This window comes from Rattus norvegicus, chromosome 6 (assembly GCF_036323735.1).
Source record: "Rattus norvegicus strain BN/NHsdMcwi chromosome 6, GRCr8, whole genome shotgun sequence".
Taxonomy (NCBI): domain Eukaryota; kingdom Metazoa; phylum Chordata; class Mammalia; order Rodentia; family Muridae; genus Rattus; species Rattus norvegicus.
Window position 1 is genome coordinate 136,362,941 of NC_086024.1, and position 16,254 is coordinate 136,379,194.

The window sequence follows — 16,254 nt, forward strand, 5'->3', positions numbered from 1 at the left end:
CGCATTTACCAACTTTAACAACTTTAAACATCTTTCATCTGAATCTTTTTTTCTTTCTAAATCATCATCCAAGTTCTTTTACCTCTAACCTTCTTTATTTGCGTTTACCAATCTCAAACATCTTCCATGAACATTTTTTTCTCAGACCTTAACCTGCTGGATTGGCTCGCTCTGTCCGCTGTAGGGCTGGTCGCTCAGGACTCGCAACCTGCTCGCTCCTGTGCAGACTCCTCCAACCCTCCTCCCCTGGTCCTGCCAGCTGCCTGGTCTCCGCTCCTGGGGCGGGGGGGGGGTGGGGGGGGTGGGGGGGGTGGGGTGGGGTGGGGGGGTGGGGGGTGGGGGGGGGGGGGGTGGGGGGTGGGGGGGTGGGGGGGGGTGGGGGGGAAGGGGGGCGCTGCGGGAGGCGCAGGCAACAGGCATGCACACAGGATTTAAATTTTGAAAATTGATTAAACTATTGTGTAATAATATCGGAGAACCTCCTAGAAAAACTCTCAAAAAGCTGTAATCTTGAAAGATCTCGGCTCTGGCTTTGTGCTTGCTTTAGCTGCAATCAGGTTTTAGTTCAAGTTCACTCTACAGCAGCACTTTCCTGGCTGCGCCTAACCTAGAACACTAGAAAATAACCAAAGCTAAGGGTGGGTGGAAAAACAGAATAGAAACCTAGTACTTTCTGAATTAACTTAATACAATTGGAAGCACTGGAGAGATGGCTCCGTGGCTTAAAGCTCACAAGCGTCAGTAACTCCAGATCCAGGGGATCCAACGCCCTCTACTGGCCTTCTCAAGCACTGCATCTATGTGGCACAGACATACAGGCTCAAACATAAAGTAAAAGGAAACATAAACATCATTAATATTAAAATACAAACTAAAATAATAAATAATAATAAAAGTATACACGCATACATAATTAGGGGAGCTGATGGAGAGATGGCTCAGTGGTTAAGAGCTCTTGTCGCTCCTGCAGGACCATCTCTAACACCAGTTCCAGAGGATCAGCTTTTCTCTTTTGGTCTCTGTGGACACTGCATACATGCAGGCAAAACACTCATGTGCATATAATAAACATAACTAAAGTTTTTAAATATTAAATACACACATATGCACACACACACACACACACACGCACATGCATACACATGTGCACGTGATGAGATAACTCAGCACGTATAGGCACTTGTTACACAAAGCCTGACAGCCTGAGCGCAGTCACCAGAACCACTTAAAGTTGGAATAGGAGAACTGACTCCAGAGATAACCAAGCTCCTGAGAGGACATTGCTTCCCATTCAAAGGCTTTGGCCAACGCTTCGAGATGTGGAAACTATCACGAGCAGAAGCTTGAGACGATCTTCATGACAAGAAGCAGGCAAATCTCGTGCGATCTGGCTTGTTTTTTAAAGATTTGTTTTTAAGCTAGGCAATGGTGGCCTGCACCTTTAATCCCAGCACTCAGGAGGCAGACGCTCCAAGTTCGAGGCCAGCCTGGTCTACAGAGAGAATTTCAGGAGAGCCTGGGTTATACAAAGAAACCCTGTCTCAAAACAAAACAAAACCAGCAAATAAATGAGCAAACACTTGATTTTATATCTGTGCATGTGTATGTATGATTCTCTGTGTGTGTGTGTGTGTGTGTGTGTGTGTGTGTGTGTGTGTGTGTGTAGGGGGTATCCATAGACATCAGAAAAATGCATTAGATCCCTAAAAATGGATCTGGGGGTGATTTGTGCTACCAGAAGTGTGGGCCCCTAATGGCCATAATCCACCGTGCACTCTCCACCTTCATCATGACGGGCATTCCTCAACAGACAAAAACTAATAACAGCCCTGTCTTTACCAGCTCCCAACTCAAACCCTTCTGTTCACAATGAGAAATCCCCTACCACACAAGGATTCCTTACAACCCCCAGAGCCAGGGGGAAACAGAAAGAACACATCAAACCCTAAAAGCCCAACTTAAAAAAAAAAAAACCAAAACACTTACCACCCAACATACTATTAGTGCTGGCTATGACTATCCTAAATACATTTCATGTTTACAAGAGAGGCAAACAACCCCTCCTCTCCCTCCACTGCCACTCACCAGAAGTAACTCCTCTCATCCTAGTACAATGGCAAGATCCCCTGGATGGGATTTGGAAGGGGCCAGACCCCCTCCTCACTACCAGAATGAGTTTTGTTTGTGTTTTTCCACGAGTCCCATCCAGGCCTATTTGGATTCCAACCAGAAATGCTGGACACCACCCTACCAACCAAGACGATGGCCCACCCCTCGGGGACAGGTGAAGGACTGAGGAAGCAGAGGAGGCACCGCCACTGATAGAACAAGATCTCCTGGCAGGACATCCATGGCCTAGCAGCAGCTACAGTCCACACGCCCTCCACAGGCTTCCCTCTCCTCTGCTCCAATGGCTGCCTTTGTTTCCTTCATTCTAGCTCCTCTAACACCCAGCCTCTCCCTAACCCTCCCAATACCCACCAACGGAGATCCTTTGCTAGGGAGACCTATAATGGACACAACAAAATCATAGGAACCCAGGCCTGCCCACTTGAAGGGTGCCGGACCAAGACTGAGATTCCGCTATACCCTGATTCCATCTCCTCAGCCCTTTCCTCTGCTTTCCTCACCACAGCGCAGGTGACTGCCTCCAGAAGGCCCCATAGATGGAGGCTGCAGATTTGGAGTTGCTGAATTGAATCCACCCGTCATGGTGGCTCATGCTCACTAACATTAATCCTCGTTTTCAGCTTTCCATTGGTGATCCCTGGGACAAAGGATGATGATGAATGGGAGTTGTGGTATGCTCTACCCTAACAGCTACACCAAATACTCAGTAGCGGACTGACACATCTCCCGCCTGCTTGTCCCTGTCTTCACCCAGGTTAACATTCTTTTTTTTTTTTTTTCCTGGAGCTGGTGACCGAACCCAGGGCCTTGCGCTTTACCACTGAGCTAAATCCCCAACCCGGTTAACATTCTTTAATAGGAGAAACAAACTCAAAAGGAGGTTCAAACCTTCCTCTCCTGGCTACAATGTATCCAATACACAGCCAGTCTCCTCTCTCTAGCCCCTCCCTAACTCTCTCAATGCCTTTTCTTCTGCGCTTCCGCTTCCCCTCCCACCCACTATCGGCAGCTGTTCCCATTAACCGCTCACTTCATTAAACTCCGTGGGCCCTTAGCAATACAAAACTTAAAAACCATTCCTCCTTTTAATCTACCCTCCCCCTTAGCCTCATAGAGTCTTCAAGGTCCCATCCTACACATTCCTATAACATCACTGTCACAGGGCCAATATGTGTTAGCCCTTCCCCCTTGCTCTTCTCCGGTGCAATAGCATTACCAGTTGCTGTGTTAAACTCCCCTTTCCAAGATTTCTGCACCCCTGCAATGATCGTTCCTCAAGTTTTTCTCTATGAGACCAAAGAACACACTTTACAGCTGGGAGGGGACCGGAAAAAAAAGGGAGGTCTTCGTCCATCTGCTCACTGGACTGGCTCTCACCATTTCACTGGGTGCCATGGGAACCGTTGGAGCAGTGTCCGTGCAAACACACCGTCTGGCTAGCGATTGCCAGGATGAGCTGCACCAGGCTGTGCCTTCCACCTTGGACAGTCTCGAGTCCTTCCATCGACAGAGCTCCTCCCTAGCAGAGGTTGTGCTACAGAACTGGAGAACTCTGGACTTACTGACTGCTGAGCAGGGAGGAATGTGGCCTGCATTGTGCTGAGGGAAGAATATGACTCTTACGTTGATGAGCTGGGCTGGTAGAACAAAACAAACACGCTCAAAGATCTCCAGGAAGATCTCTGGGCATGTTATGCACCCAGCACCCCTACCCCATGGCACTCAAATCCCTTGATGGCTTGGCTCCTCCCCTTCCTTAGCCCTGCATCGGTTCTTGGGATGCTTCTCCGCCAGGCACCTTGCCTCATCCACTTTCTAAACAATAGAGAAGTAGCACTGCAAAACCCACTGTCAGTCAGGGTCTGGTTCAATATGGAACCACCCCCAACATGGACGCTGACTATGACGTTACTGCCCCTTTATAAAACAAAAGGGAGGAGCTGCGGGACCTTAGTGGCCCAGGGTTACAGAGGAAGGGTCAAGGGGGCTTCAACTTCAGATGCCTCGGATTTGAGGACAGCAGGAGTTGGCTCCCTCAAAAGGGAGGAGCTGCGGGACCTTAGTGGCCCAGGGTTACAGAGGAAGGGTCAAGGGGGCTTTAACTTCAGATGCCTCAGATTTGAGGACAGCAGGAGTTGGCTCCCTCAAAAGGGAGGAGCTGAGGGACCTTAGTGGCCCAGGGTTACAGAGGAAGGGTCAAGGGGGCTTCAACTTCAGATGCCTCAGATTTGAGGACAGCAGGAGTTGGCTCCCTCCAGCCTCCCAACCTGATTCCATAAAGCCAGTCCCCACCCCCAACCCTGGTAAGAATTTATTACCCTGACGGTTATCAAGCTTCACGCATAGACAACACACTCGCTCTCTCACACACACAATAAAAGCCCCTGAGTATTAGATAAAGCTTCTTCCAACACCCCTGCCCTGCCCTGGCCAAAGGTACATACATAGCCACATAAATCTTGCCCCAGAGACCCTTGCCACCTCCCCAGTGGAAAATGTTAATACACTATTGGATTTTTTATTTCCTGTTTTGATTTCAGCTTATGCCCTGGCTGGAAAACCTCAATTTATGTTCATGACAGTGGGGATTTTTTTTAATGTCTACATTCTTTCTAATAAACTGTTGGAAGATTTCTTGGCTGTCCTTTTAAGTGTCTGTTTGCTGTAATTTCATGTATTTACCCTTTACTGGAATGGAGTTTGTTTTTTGAGGGAAATTTGGGGCTGGTCCTATTTGAACACAGGCTTGCTGTACCGTCCCAGGAACCCTGTACAGTGCGTCTGTAATGGGAGGCTGTGGGTGCACTTTGCAAACAGCTGGACAAGTATTGTGACTCGATTGAAATAAAACTGAATGTGTTGTCCTCCTGTAAAAAAAAAATACCCCTCCTCAATAAATGGAACCATTTCTCTGAAGTTGTTCCCAAACTCGTTCACTGCCCAACCCACATCCTGCACTGTACTCACCTGCACCCTCCCCCTGGCCCAGCTGGTTGCAGAATGGGCCTAGTCCCTGAGTAAAAGCAGACGGGGCAGAACAGAAGTATTGCAGAGAACTAAACTGGGGTCCCCTGGAAGAGCAGTACCTCCCACTTAACCTCTAAGCCATCTCTCCTGCCGCAGACTTTTTTTTAAAGGCACAGGTAGCCAGGTATGGTAGCCCATGTCACTAATCCCAGCACTTAGGAGTCAGAGGCAGGTAGATCTCTGTGAGTTTGAGGCCAGCCTGGTCTACATAGTGAGTTCCAGGCCATTCAGGGCTACAAAGTAAGAACCTGCCTTTTTTTTTTAAGATTTATTTATTTATATATAAATACACTGTAGCTGTCTTCAGACACAGCAGAAGAGGGCACCAGATCTCATTACACATGGTTGTGAGCCACCATGTGGTTGCTGGGAATTGAACTCAGGATCTCTGGAAGAGCAGTCAGTGCTCTTAACCACTGAGCCATCTCTCCAGCCCAAGAACCTGCCTTTTAAAAAAGTCACAGGTAAGTCGCAGGGCACACACCTCAAATGCCCCTACAGGTAGGCCCTCCTCTCCTCACACCCGTGTGACTAAGGTATTCAAACAGCACTACCATGAGCCACCAAGGGGACCCTAGAGACCCCCCAACAATAGACTGCAAAGGGAGTAGAACCCGGCATGCCAGAATGACCCCCACAAGCACTGGCTCCCTTTCTTTTATTCTGCCACACACACATACACACACCCCAAGACAGGATTTCTCTGTACAACCTTGGCTGTCCTGGAACTTGCTCTGTAGACCAGGCTAGCCTTGAACTCAGTGTTGGGATTAAAGGCATGCACCACCACCACCCAGCTCCCTTTTTATCCAACAAATAATATCCAATGACATTGTGCTAAAACCCAGGGGACCGCGCACTTTCGTTTAATGACTTCTGACTCTTTGAATACACACATAGAAATGGGAAAAGCAGCAGCAGCAGCAAGAGGAGACCAACAGGGGCTCTGCTGTTTCTTTCAGCTTCTGAGCAGTGGATCAGTGAGGCTAAAAAGGTGATTCAGGGGATAAGAGCATTTGCTACTGTTTCAGACCACCTGGTTCTATTACCAGCACCCACATAGCTCCCAGCCATCAAGGGATTTGATGCCCTCTTCTGACTTCCTTAGGCATCAGGTGTGCACATGGTACACACACGCACACACGCACACACGCACACACGCACACACGCACACACGCACACACACACACACGCACACACACACACACACACACACACACACAAAGTGAAAACTTAAGGGTGCTTTGGAAAGTTAGTTGTGTTGGATGGTGTTTTGCTAGGGCAAAACATGAAGGTGTGTTTTTCTGAAATGGACACAGGGGAAAGGCTAAGGCAGACTCGTGAAGGAACGTTTCGCTGAAGCAGACACAGGAGAGAGGATGTTCTGCTAAAGCAAGCACGTAACAGGACACGTGATAAAAGGATTCTTCGCTAATAACACACATGTATTGGTCCTCCTTACATTGCTGTAGTTGAACTGCATTTGTCAGGACTCCATAGAGAGAAACTTGCCAGAAAAATTCTGGTGGCGTGCTGCAGCTTGTTGCTGCTTCCTCGTACTGCGGTTGATTGGCAGAGTGATGTCAGCTGAGACAGACGCACATGCTGAGGCAAGACACATGGAAGACACATGATGTTTACAGGGAGCATAAATAGGGCTTGAAGGATAGTGACAGTGGCTGAGCCTGACTTGCTTATAGAGCTTGTGGCTCTCAAGTCTTCACTGAGAGAGGCACAGCTGAGAACTTCTCCTGGTGCTCCTGTTGGCCCTGGCCCCTCTTGCTGACTTGTATCAAGCCTGAGGCCTGGCTGTCTCTGCTGGGTAGCACCATGGCTGCTGATTTGTATTTGGTCTCCTGACTCTACCCAACTGGACTGACTGCGGGGGCATCCATGAAGTGCTTGCCAGTGATCAAGCTGCTGCTGCCCTGTGAACTGAACTGCCGATTTCCAGACCACACAGATGGGAGTTGTTCCAAAGGATCTTTTTAAACAGGTCCACTTCCCCTGCACCCTTTCTTTTCACTACCTCTGGTGGGTGGTGGGCTACAAGGGAGGTTAAAGCATTTAAAAACTACCACTAAAAATGGGTTTTGGGAGCCAGAGAGATGGCTCAGAAGTACTGAATACTCTTCCAGAGCTCCTGAGTTCAAATCCCAGCAACCACATGGTGGCTCACAACCATCTGTAATGGGATCTGATGCCCTCTTCTGGTGTGCATGAAGACAGTGACAGTGTACTCATATACCTAAAAAAAATGGATTTTGGAAAAAATTAAAGGTACACACACACACACACGCACACACGCACACACACACACACAGGCACACACTCATAGGCACATGCACACATGCACACACACTCGCACACATACATGCACAGAAAAAATACTCGAACACATAAAATAAATTTTTAGAATTTTCTAAAATATAAAATAATAACGGATCAGTTCCTGACAAATCACGACCCAGGGTAGCAATTTCAGGATCTAGTGAAAACATTCAAGCTGATCGTGGTCCCCTTTTCCTAGCATATCCACAGGTCAGATACTAACCGTAGCTTCCTATCCCAGACTCCAGAGTCACCAGGGCCCAGAAGGTCTGCACGGTACCTTCTAACACCTCCCACTCTGCTGGACTGCAGGGCCTGCTCCTCACAGTGCTGGTAACTCAGTTTTCCCAGGACCCACTCAGGATGCCCAAGGCTCAGAGCCTTGCCTGACAGTATGCACCTAGCACATTGAGCCAGAGACCAGCCTGTGGTCATGGACCCTAGAAAGCCTTCCCGTGTACTAGGAGAGCTGGGCCTGAGGCCCTCACCTTTTACTCTGTGTATCTGCCAGCCTGGAGGTGAGTAGAATTTCATCTAGGAACAGCCTGTGCAGGTTCCAGTGGCCTCGTCAGTGAGACGTTAATTTGGACTTTACATCTTTTGTTTGCCTTTGGTTTGGTATTCTTGAGACATGCCTTGCTGTTACACAGGATTGCCTCACACATACTAGGTAGCCCAGGCTGGCCTCAAACTACCTCAAAGCCAGGCATGGTGGCACATGCCTTTAATCCTACTACTCAGGAGGCAGAAGCAGACATATCACTGAGTTCAAGGCTAGCCTGGTCTACAGAGGGAATTCTTGGCAGCTACGTCGAGAACAAACAGACAGAACCTGCTTCAGCGTCTTAAGCTCTGGGATTATAAGGGATACCTACCACACCCAGCTAGGCTCCACCTTCCATTTATGTGTCTGCTGTCTTTTGAGATCCCTTGTTCTATAACGCTCCGTGTAGACCGGGCTGACTTTGAAGTTGTGGCAACTCTCCTGCCTCACCTTCCCACATGCTGGTTACTGATGAGTACTACTTGGCTCAAGACCTTTCTTACATCCAATTTCTTTTTTTTTTATTTTATTTATTTTATGTATGAGAACACTGTAGCTGTCTTCAGACACACTAGAAGAGGGCATCAGATCCCATTACAGATGGTTGTGAGCCACCATGTGGTGGCTGGGAATTGAACTCAGGACCTCTGGAAGAGCAGTCAGTGCTCTTAACCACTGAGCCATCTCTCCAGCCCACACCCAATTTCAATAGTCAGTGAGAACTGGCTGTGGGAGCAGGAGGCTGATGTGGACACGTGAGTCGGGGTGGTTCTGGGGCTATGGGGATAGACTTGACAATTGGACCCCCTGGAAGCATTGAGAATGCTGCATTAAGTGGTTTTCAATGGCCTGAGTTAAATGGACAACTGAAAGACAGGGCAGTAGTTACCAAAGGCGTTGTTTTGGACCATGGTTTGGTCACAGCAGAACTGGAAGCAGGAAGTAGGGGGGTGAGAAGTTTCAAAGCTCAGAGATCTAATTCTGCCAGCCAGGCTCACAAAAGCTGAAGCCCAAAATACATCAGGAGGAAACGACTCTAGTGAATTGTTTACAGCATTGAAGACAGTGCAAGCACAGCCTCTGCACACAATGGGGTGTGTCCCCAGCACAGATGCCTTGATGAAACAGCCACCAAGCGCTGAGTCTGCATGGCCCACAGCTGTGAGCAAAGCTGTCCTAAGCAAGTTACAGTGACCAGCTAGCCGTGCACACACTGTGGTCTGCGGCAAGCCCTTCTGGAAATATTCACTCATGAACAGAGCTTAGCTCTGGGGTAAAAGACAAGAAGGAAAGCCGAGCTTTTCATTCTAGACTTTTCTGCACTATTGAACTCTACCATGTGGGTTAATTAAGTTCCCTTAGGTGCCAATATGCTGCTAACAGGGAAAGACGAGGTCGTTTCAATTTCTTTGTACTTCCTGGGTTTGGTTTAAAAAAAAAAAGAGGAAGGAAGGAAAGGAGGAAGGAAGGAAAGGAAGGAAACAAAACAAAAGGAACAGAGCCAGGTACATCGTAATCCCAGTACTAAAGAGCGAGAGGCAGGAAGGTCAGGAGTTCAAGGTCATTCTCAGCTATACAGCAAGTTGGAAGCACACTGAGTTCTGCTTGGTCTTAAGATCCTCCACACTCAGGGTCCCTCCCACAGGTTACGGTCTCCCCATTGACCGTCCAGACCTTTGCCTGACATTCACAAAGTCAGCTGCTTTGCCAGGTCCCTCAGCTGCCAACCATCCTTTCTCTACAGTGCATGCCCAAGTTCCCCATGTGTGGAATGAAGGGAAGCCATCTCTCTCTCTCTCTCACACACACACACACACACACACACACACACACACCACTGAGACAGTGAGCGATGTATGCTCTGACCTGTCAGCATGCTCAGAAGCAGGCAACAGAAGCAGCCTTGCAGAAGATGGTTTATCTGGAAATTACCTGGTGGGGAGGAAACGGCTGCCAGGGCCTCAGATTGGCTGAGGTTAGTGCCTCTCTCCCCACAACCACCCAGAACTCACATGAGAATCCTCAGGACCAACGCTTCCCAAGAAAGTTCAGCGTAGCATCTCTGAGACAGAGGTGAGGCAGGGACCTGTGACTCCCAACCTGGTCACCTGGGACAGTCACAGCAAGGTCTAGTACTCCGGTGTAATTAGTAATAATGGCCTTGGGAGCTTGAGGGGTGGCTCACGGACGTAGTACACAAGCATACATGCAAACACTCACATAAAATGAAGTTTAAAGATCTAAAACAGAAAAGTACCGCGGCGCTCTCCCTGTAGTCGCCCTTTGGGCCACCGTTGACAGGTTATCACAAGTCGGATCACAAGCTCACACTCTAGTTCCGGTGGGTGTAGGTAGGTAAGCAATGTTCACATCCTCTAAGGATCCCTGAGCCTCCCACAGTCACGGCTGGGGTCACGATCAACCAAAGCTCCTGAAGTTCATTCCGTGGGTCCTGGAGTCAAGCGCCCGGTAACAGCACCCCTAGTTAGCACTGACCGGGTCTCAAGAACGCAGCATTGACTTTGTCAGAGGGACTATGAAGTGGAATTCATTCCCTGGTCTCACACTCCAGCCCAGAAGGACTTCTTACACCTACCCTCGGAATTGGGACGCGACTCCTGGAAGATAAACCCAGGGAAGAGCCTTCGTCCCCTGGCTGCTTAGGCGGCAGTAGCTAGAAACCACCGGCATTCAGAGATCACAGAGATCGCAGCCACGTTCGCCACCTAGTGGCGATGGGTTGCAGCATCTGTGGGGTTTGGCTCACTCACAACCTGGTCAGGACTTGAAGCAGGGAAACCAGGGCTATGTCTTGGGCTTGGAGGGAACGGGAGTAGCAGGGAACATTTTTAAAGAAACAGGACAGTGGACATTAAAAGACTTGAAATTCTTTCCAGAAGAACCCTCTGGGAAAGAACAAAGACAGAAATGACACTCCCTGGCACTGGGAGGCTTCAGAAAACCATAGTCTCACGAGAACCCTCACAGACAACTAGTACAGTGGCTTCTCACCACCTACTCCAACCTTTAGCCAGGTACACATTTATCAACTGTGATTCAATACATACCCACAAATTTCAATGAGACCCCCACCCTTACGGATCCTCTGAAGGTGTTTAAGTGTGTATCACACCAAACAGCTATATTAATCATTTAAAAATAACTGCTAGGTGTGGGGGGGCAGGGGTGGCTCACTACTTTAATCCCAGTACTCAGGAGCCAGAGGGAGGCAATTTTCTGAGTTCAAGGCAAACCTGGCCTACATAGTGAGTTCCAGCGCAGCCAGGGCTATGTATGGAGACCCTGTCTCAAAAATACAAATTATACAGGGGGTCAGCGTTTGAGAGCTTTGCTGAGCAGCCGTGAAGACCAGAGTTCAGCCTCCAGCACCCACATAAGCTGAGCATCCCTTGAAAGCCCGCAACCCCATCTGCAAGATGGAAGGCGGCAGGAGGATTGGTGGGGTTTAACGACTTCCAGCCTACCCAAGAAAACTCAGAGCCCACGTTCAGGAAGAGACTCTGCCACAAAGAATTAGTGAAGGGGGCTGGAGGATATCATCCCTCTTCTGGATTCAGTGAGAGTACGGTTCTCAACCTTCCCGATGCTGCGACCCTTTAATACAGCTACCATACGTGTTGTGCTGACCCCAACCATAAATTGTTTTATTGCTACTTCATAACCATAATTTGGCTACTGTTATCAATCTGATGTGATTAATGTTATACAAATATGTATGTGATTCCCAAGGGGGTCTCCACCCACAGGTTGAGAAACATTAACATACAGTTATTCACACTCACACACACACACACACACACACACACAACTATGTCACGCACATACAAATAAATAATTTATGCTGATGAGGTGATACAAACCTGTAACACAAGCTCTCAGAAGCTGAGGCAGGAGGATTTCATGTTTTAAACCCCTGTCTCAAAAAATACATTTGTTATTCTGTTTATAAGTTCAGTGTGAGGGGCTGGAGAGATGGCTCAGTGGTTAAGAGCACTGTGTGCTCTTCCAGAGGTCCTGAGTTCAATTCCCAGCAACCATTTGGTGGTTCACAACCATCTGTAATGGGATCTGATGCCCTCTTCTGGTGTGCAGGTGTACATGCAGACAGAGCACTCGTGTAAATACATTTTAAAAAATAAGTCCAGTTGATTTTTATGAGGGGGTTCAGTCTCCTTTTGCCAGCTGTTCTAAAATCTTTTTGTATATGTAATTGCTTTAAATACAATTGAACACAGCTGACAAAATATTCTCTATTGTGTTTAAAATGTATTTTAACCAGGTGATAGGCAGAGGTAGGCAGATCTCCGAGTTTGAGGCCAGCCAGCCTACAGTTCAGGTTCCAGGACAACCAGGGCAACCAAGAGAAACTATCTTGAAAAAACAAAAGTATTTATCGTTACGGCTGGGAGTTTGGCTCAATGGTTAAGAGCACTGGATTCTCTTCTATAGGACCTGGGCTTAATTCCCAGCATCCACCTATGAGCTCACAACCATCTGTAGCGGCAGTGCTAGGGGATCTCCCGCCCTCTTCTGGCCTCTGTCGGCACTGCATGCATATGGTACACAAACACACATGGGGGTGGGGGGGACACTCACTCGTATAAAAATGAAAGAAGAATACATTTGGAAGGTTCGTTTATATTAGTTTTCACATGCGTGTTGAGAGGAGGGGTGTACACCTGAGTGCAAGTGCCCTCGAGGCCAGAGGCATCAGCTCTCCCTACGGGTGGAGTTACAGGTGGTGGGGTTGGTGCCGAGAACCAAACTCAGTTACATTGGTGCCGAGAACCAAACTCAGGTCCCCTGCAGGAACACACAGCACTCTTCCGAGAGCTTTCGGTGCTGCTTCCAGGAATTTGGCACTGGGCTCGGACAAGGAAGCAGGCTCAGGTAAGAATATTAGAAACAGTGGCCGCCGCGGGGTTTCGCTTAACTACTCCCTGGTGTGGTCTCTCTGCTTACTACTTTGCTCGATTACTTTGTCTTTCGTCTAAGAGCTGACCATGGTTTTTTAGATGTACCTGGAATGATATAAAAGCAGGCTGGAGAAAAACAAGCCTGCTTCAGCCTCAGCGTTGGCTGGAGTCATAATTTTGTCTAATTGTGTTTTGTTTTTTTTTCAATCCTCACTCTCTCCCTGAGACCCGGTTGACTGACTGAGCTGGCTTGATCATACTCTTAGCTTCTGAGCCATCTTTCTAGATTCCGGGATAGATCTTAAGTCCTCAAACACTGGCCAAATCCTCCTATATCCCTCAAATCACAAACACACGAGACCCAATTAATCATTTTTCCTCCACCTTCCGAGGATGGGCTTCACGTCTACAAGAGGCGAAGGTTTCACTTCAGTGGTGCTGGTCTCAGGTTAATCGCAGCTGATTTTTCTGCCCAAGCTGACTAGAGACCACTGATTCTTAACTCAAAGATAATCATAGGAACGACCTTGACGAAAGTCATTTAGGGACTCTCAAGCCTCCCTCCGAAACACCGAAAGCCCTGCCTCCATCTGTGCTGCTCTCCACGGAGCATCTCCTGGCTTCCACAGAGCGGTCATTTAACCTCAGCTGCTCAAGGGCTTTTCCAGCCCTAAGCTCTGAAATCCTTCTACAAGCCTCTCCCAGAACACACAGCCAGGGCCTTCACAGCAATATCCCAATTAGTGTGTGTGTGTGTGTGTGTGTGTGTGTGTGTGTGTGTGTGTGTCTCGGGGCATGTACCAGTTCTGTTTTAGTTTGTAACAAAAGCAATTTGGGGGGAAAGGGTTTGTTCTACCCGGCATCTCACTTCCATTATAAGAGGGAGTCAAGGCGGGAATCTGAGGCAGCCACCTGGAGACAGGAACTAAAGCAGAACGTTGGAGCCAAGCTGCTCACCTGCTCGCTTCTTTCGGCTTGTTCAGCTTGCTTCTTACAAAACCCAGGACCACCCACCCAGGGCGGCACTGCTTACAATGGGCTGGTCCTCCCATCCGTCATTAACCAAGAGAATGCCCTGTAGACTGGGCTCTCCAGCCAGTCTGCTGGAGGCGTTTTCTCAGGTGAAGCTCTCTCTTCCCAGAGGACTTGGCTTGTGTGAAACAGGGGGCTGGTGGGAGTGATAATAAAGGGTAATGAAGAGTGCGGATACGATAACAAACATCACATAGGTCTGCTAGCATCTCATAGTCAACCCATTATTAAGAATAATTAAGGGGTTGGGGATTTAGCTCAGTGGTAGAGCGCTTGCCTAGGAAGCACAAGGCCCTGGGTTCGGTCCCCAGCTCCGAAAAAAAGAAAAGAAAAAAAAAGAATAATTAATATGTGACCATTAACACACCATAGCACAAACAACCTTAAAGGGGAAATGTCTGATTGTGAAGCAGGAAAAGTAGCGCCTGCAACAGAAGTATAGGCCGAAGACTGCAAAGGCTTCTCCCGGATGTCACATCTTGACAGCGCTAATGCAGGGCTAGAGTGGAGAGAAGCGTGTGGAGGCCTGGGATGGGCACTCACAGGATGGAGGGCTGCAGGTTCGTACAAGTGATGAGCAAAGAGTGGCGTCCGAAGGTCACGGCTGTCAAATCCAGACGCGGAATGCAACACTAGGCTTGAGATGTTCTTTCATTGTTTAATTTTTTTTATTTAATTGCTTTAAAATTTTTATTTTTAATTAGACGTAGATGTATGTGAATATGTGTGTGTCAGTGCAGGTGTGGAATATATCACATTTCTTGTGATTGATCTGCCTGATGTGGGTGCTGGGAATAGGACCTCTGGGGGAATAGTCAGGACTTTACCTTCTGAGCCATCTCTCCAGCCCATGAAATGTTCACATTCTTTTTTTTTTTTTTTTTTTTTTGTTACTACTGTACTTTAATGTGTTCAACCAAATCACCATGTTACAAAAATAGCAAGCTGCCATAATAAAAAATAAGGCTCCTCTATCCAGCACCAGATAGCATCATTTTACTTTCAAGCCTAGAAATTGCACACTTGTATATAAACCAATCGAAGATGAGGATTGAGAGTTCATCTTGGTGGATTTTTCCTTTGATGAATATGAAGTGTCCTTCCTTATCTTTTTTGATGACTTTTAATTGAAAATTGATTTTATTTGATATTAGAATGGCTACTCCAGCTTGCTTCTTCTGACCATTTGCTTGGAAAGTTGTTTTCCAGCCTTTCACTCTGAGGTAGTGTCTGTCTTTGTCTCTGAGGTGTGTTTCCTGTAGGCAGCAGAATGCAGGGTCCTCATTGCGTATCCAGTTTGTTAATCTATGTCTTTTTATTGGGGAGTTGAGGCCATTGATGTTGAGAGATATTAAGGAATAGTGATTATTGCTTCCTGTCATATTCATATTTGGATGTGAGGTTATGTTTGTGTGCTTTCATTCTCTTTGTTTTGTTGCCAAGACGATTAGTTTCTTGCTTCTTCTAGGGTATAGCTTGCCTCCTTATGTTGGGCTTTACCCTTTATTATCCTTTGTAGTGCTGGATTTGTAGAAAGATATTGTGCAAATTTGGTTTTGTCATGGAATATCTTGGTTTCTCCATCTATGTTAATTGAGAGTTTTGCTGGATACAGTAACCTGGGCTGGCATTTGTGTTCTCTTAGGGTCTGTATGACATCTGTCCAGGATCTTCTGGCCTTCATAGTTTCTGGTGAAAAGTCTGGTGTGATTCTGATAGGTCTGCCTTTATATGTTACTTGACCTTTTTCCCTTACTGCTTTTAATATTCTTCCTTTATTTTGTGCGTTTGGTGTTTTGACAATTATGTGACGGGAGGTGTTTCTTTTCTGGTCCAATCTATTTGGAGTTCTGTAGGCTTCTTGTATGCCTATGGGTATCTCTTTTTTTAGGTTAGGGAAGTTTTCTTCTATGATTTTGTTGAAGATATTTACTGGTCCTTTGAGCTGGGAGTCTTCACTCTCTTCTATACCTATTATCCTTAGGTTTGATCTTCTCATTGAGTCCTGGATTTCCTGTATGTTTTGGACCAGTAGCTTTTTCTGCTTTACATTATCTTTGACAGTTGAGTCAATGATTTCTATGGAATCTTCTGCTCCCGAGATTCTCTCTTCCATCTCTTGTATTCTGTTGGTGAAGCTTGTATCTACAGCTCCTTGTCTTTTCTTTTGCTTTTCTATGTCCAGGGTTGTTTCCATGTGTTCTTTCTTGATTGCTTCTATTTCCATTTTTAATTCCTTCAACTGTTTGATTG